This window comes from Clarias gariepinus, unplaced genomic scaffold, assembly GCF_024256425.1.
Source record: "Clarias gariepinus isolate MV-2021 ecotype Netherlands unplaced genomic scaffold, CGAR_prim_01v2 scaffold_34, whole genome shotgun sequence".
NCBI lineage: Eukaryota > Metazoa > Chordata > Actinopteri > Siluriformes > Clariidae > Clarias > Clarias gariepinus.
This window is the reverse complement of record NW_026521001.1, coordinates 509,611-515,000: the sequence shown is the minus strand read 5'-3', so window position 1 is coordinate 515,000 and position 5,390 is coordinate 509,611.

The following is a 5,390-nucleotide window of genomic DNA, read 5'->3' as shown; positions in this document are numbered from 1 at the left end:
AGCCTCCTAACACACAGTATGAGTGCAGATCAATCCCTGCTATCCGTTATCACCCAGATGAGGATGGGTTCCCTGTTGAGTCTGGTTCCTCTCAAGGTTTCTTCCTATTACCATCTCAGGGAGTTTTTCCCTCAGCACCGTCACCCTCGACTCGTTCACCAGGGACCATCTGATCATTCTGATTGACACACACACACATCCCATACACACAGTGGTTCTCAAAGTGTGGAGCGCGCCCACTAGTGGTGAATACAGACATGACAGGTGGGACGCAATGAACGGGAGGGAATTAGTGGAAAATAATAGGAAAGTACCTATTCTAACTCATGCTTTTCTTTATTGACAATAAAGATCGGACACTCGAAACTAAACAATCACACGCAAAGAAATGGATCATTAATACAAGTAAATTAAAATAACATCAGAGAAAAAGTGGAACCATAGTGCAACAATAACGGTTTAACGTCGGCATGTTAATTGCAGAGGAACAATATATAAGGAAACATTCGGTATTATATATGTCATTTCATTTATTCCAATGTGTATGCTGATGTTTCTGTATTTTTGTTAAATATTTTATCAGGCAGTACTAGTCTGGCATTTCTAGTTTCCAGTGTATTTTTGATCCTTCAGGCGCTGAACAGAAGGGAAGATCAATATCATTCTACGCTTTTTGTTGCTGTGCGGCATTTTGCGATGATCCCTAAATCATTCGTTGCGCTGTAGGGAATAATGGTGTTTATGCTTTTAAACATGTATAATTTAAGGCGGATGGAGCTTAAAGACAATGTAGAGAGGAAATATATATATGTGGGTATCTTTAATGGCGGGTTTATTTACACAGCTATTGAATTTAGAGATGCGAATATAAAACTAACTTTACCGCGGACACAAACCGGGTCAGTAGCGTACTGTATGTAGTGAGTGTAATAACATCAATGGATACATTTGTTACATGGACCACAAAAAAGCAGGTGATTCAGCATCATCAGCCTAATCAACCAAAAACCCAGCCAAAAGGAAAACATGATGAAGCCTACAGTATGTTGCGCTTGGATTCATGGTGGGGATGGTAAAGGCAGAGGAGAGACACGTGTGTGTTTTGTGTCTTAAACCGCTGGCAGCAGACAGCATGAGACCGAACAAAGTATGAAGACACTTAGAGACAACACACCCCAGTCACGTTAATAAGCCACTCGACTTCTTTGAAAGAAAGCTCTAGATAAGTGATGAAGTAAGCCTGTTATAACAATTGCACGTGTATTTTATCTGTTTTGAACTTGGTGTTATTTGATCTTATTGGTTTAGAAATTGATATTTCAATAAATAGTACACTTGGCTGATTTGATTATCATTTTGTTGACAAGTGGGGCTTGAAAATTCGCCCACCGCCTTAAGTAGGGAAAGACAGAAAATGTTTGAGAACCACTGCATACACACTTAAATAATTCTTCTGATTGTGTAAAGCTGCTTTGTGACAATGACAATTGTTAAAAGCACTATACAAATTAAATTGAATTGAATTGCATTGAATGTTTACCATCTTTTATTATTATTATTATTATTTAACAAATTAAATTAACAAATTTCCCACTTGTGGGACTAATAAAGGTTTATCTTATTATTATTATTATTATTTAATTATATGATACAAACAATTTAACATTTAAAACACTAAAGCATTTAAACCAATTTAAAGAAACAAGTCCGTAAAACATTTCCACTATAATATCTGTAGGATATCACATATTTAAAACAACTGAAATAAACAGGGACAACAAAAAAACAAGTAAATTATTACACAAAAATGTGTGTGTGTGTGTGTGTGTGTGTGTGTATTTTTAGATGGTGACGGGGGGCGTGGGTGGGGGTGAAGGGGGTTATTGTTAGCGATGCTAGAGGCTCCATTTAATCCTCCTTAATGATATTGAATTTACAACATATATTACAGAGCTTTATCCCATTTTTCTAACATTATTTTCTTACTCTCTTGTGAAAACAGCAAAGAGAGGTCTGGTTTTTAGGCTTCACATTTGTAAATAAAAAACGTTTCAAGTAATAAAATGACATTTACAAGAAAGTCTGCTCAGGCAGCAACATGGTAAATATAATATCATTTCGGGTGAAGGGTGGCAGGGGAGGTATTTTACTGACCAAGCAGTCATGCATACCCCTAAAATAAAATATAAGACATACTGCATAATCAAACAAAATTTGATTTAAATTTGATTTGTTTTATTCACAAGATGGACACTGTAATTTCTAAAAAAAAATAATATTAATTATAGATATATACTATATATATTTTATCTAATGTTAATATAATGTCATCTTTGTTTATTAATGAATTAATAACTGGCAAGAAATTAAGAAAAACCAAAAAAAATGTTGGCGCCTCCACTCTGTCTCACAGCTTTTAGCCTGGCATACCTCTTTATATTATAGAAATCAGATTTGTGTAACTCTTTTCCTTCTTTTCTCTGCCATTAATCATCTCATGTCATCTCAGACTAAACTGGTGTCCCTGAATATAAAACTGTCCTGTATAGTACACTACTTTGGGCATTGGTGACTTAGTGGTAGATTTCTCAGTTGCCTTAAGGCCCTGCAATGCGTTCAATGCCCAGCCACTGGACGCAGTGCCGGTCCCAAACCCGGATAAATATGAGGATAAATATAAGGTGCCTGACCCGTCACAACCTGTGCCGAGTTGTTGTGCGCATCAGATGGTCCCCTGTGACGACCCCTCAATGGGAGCAGCCGAAAGACATACAGTAGACTACATCAGTAACATGCCGCTTCACACTAAAGCTCCCGTATTAATGATCTCAAAGTGACCTAAGGAAAACGTTTTATTTAACACTTGTGTACTTTTACTTAGAATCAGATTATTGCTTTTTTACATTTACAATTTACAAATCTTCAGTCATTTTTAGGATCCCAAAGGCAGTCTGAGAGAATCTCATACACATAGGTGGATAGAGTAGCCACAAATGTACTCAAGTAAAAGTAGCTGTACTTTAAAATAGTATTACTCTCTCTCTGTTGAGCTACACATGTCGTTCCTGAGCTGCCAGTGATCCGGACTCCCTCTGCCCTCCGGACCTGTCTGACCCATCCTGGTGCCCCGCTTCTGGCTGAAGATCTCGTCACATGGATGCCCCGTGTGTCTCTCTGGGATGCGTCTGCACACTGACAAAGCCCTGCAAAATAAATGTGCCACAAAATAAACATTATATGAGAATTTGTATTACGTGTCTTAATTTTTGTGTATTAATTTGTCACGTGCTTAGGGTTTATTATAATAGTATTAATATATTTGATGATAATATGAATTTTTGATTATGTCCTAAAATATTAGAGATTTTGTGGGGGTGCAATCCGTGACACCAACTTTACTGCGGTTTACCTCCATTGCTCACATATCCCCCTCTTGGTCACATCACTCCCCACACAATCCCGCCCCACAGTATAGGCCCACCCCTGATGTTGATTGACAGGTTTCCGTGTAATGTGTTGGAAATGCAATTGCAAATGAATTGTGATTGCGTTTGAGTTTTGGCGGCTTCACACGCGATACAGAGAAAGTGAAAAAGCAAACGTGGTAATTGATTTTGCTATTTAAATATGCCAGGCTCATGACTTGTAAGACATGGGAAATACAAATGCAAATGGACTTTTCTTTTTCATTTGAAATTTGGCAGCCGGTGTGGGGAAACAGCAAACAGTAATGCAAAGTTTGCAATTGCATTTGAATTGTGGCACACTTTGTGCGTCCACATATGGGAAACGCAATTGCAAATGTAATTTGCAATTTATTTTAATTATTGCAACAGCTGGGTTACACAAAAACTACCCAATTCTCTGTAAATAACCCAGAAAAATGACCCAACAGGGGAAACTCAGCGTTTGGGTAGAAAAAAATATTGCAGCATTTTTTAGCGTGTAAAGTTGTAAATGGGGTGACAATTAAGGTACATTAAATAAATATTATGCAGTTAAGACAGCTAAAAACAATAGTTATAAAGTTTATTGTGGTACAGTTCATATGGTGTAACAGTTAAAATGAGAAACTCCAACGTTAAAAATTTCATTTTTTTATAGCTTTATTTTTTTTAAAACCATATGTAAAACATAACAAATAGTATACTTGTAATAATTAAACCACATTTTCTCTCTTTTTCCTTTCCCAACCCAAGAAAGAAAGGAAAAAAAGGAGTGGGGATGATGATTATTGTCACATCTGTGCCACCACAGTCCAGGGGAATAACATCTGGGTCTCCGGACTACTGAGCCGCAGCTTTGTCCCCTCCTAGTGTGTGCACGTTGGTATGGCTCCCCATCACTAATTATGTTCACCTGCGTCTCTCCCCTGTGTCTCTATTTAAGCCAGTCCTGTAGGGTTATGTCCGTTCACGCTATACCACTCAATATACCTGCGTTTGCGTCCTTTGAATACACAGCATCATGACAATTATCATATAATCGAATATTATAACAATATTATATATACATCAGTTCATACATACATATATAGTTGTATATACATAATTTTTTTGTAAAAATTGCGTTTTTATTTCTAAGTAGAAGTCATTCATAATATGTTGTATTGAAGAAATACTACAGTGATGGTAATTTTCACCACCGAGTACTTTATACAACTGTTACATCCCTCTCCCTTACGTCCAGGGGTGGGAGTGAGGGTAACAAAAGAAATAAAACTTATAAGGAAGAAATTAACAAAAATGTGGAAGGATCACTTCAGTCCACTGCCCCAGAAATGCAACAACACTTTTAATAATTAAGCAAGGGTTTATTTACTAAAAAGATGGGAGAAATAAATGATTTCAGGAGAGGGTCAAGGCCAACATAAACAAAACACACTTCAGCTGTTTGAGGGAATACTAAACCCAACCGAGTAAAATAAAAGAAATAATCAACAAAGGCTTTCCTCCACTCCCTTACTAACTGAAAAACAGGGATAAACATGGGTTAAAGAAAATAAAAGGGCACCCTCTCCCTATGCTTCCCATTTAACTATAATAAAAAGAAACAAAAGTTACAATACCTCTTAGTACCTCTAACAAAGAGAAAATATATATTAAAGTAGGTTGCACCAACTATAGAAAATAAACATACAACCTACTCACTGAACCATTATCTATAGTCATTGATACTTGCATCACAACAACGATTATCCTGATAGCAGGCCACCTAACACAATTCTGGAGCAGGGGAGAAGTGAGCTTCTCCTCGGGAATGCGTGCACTGATCATTGTAGCAGCACCGTCTGTAGCCACCCTCTGATTGGCATCACCTGGGAGCATTTAACTGCCAAGCAAGCAGAGAGAGTGAGAGAGCACAGCACAGGAACCAGACAGCCACACCCA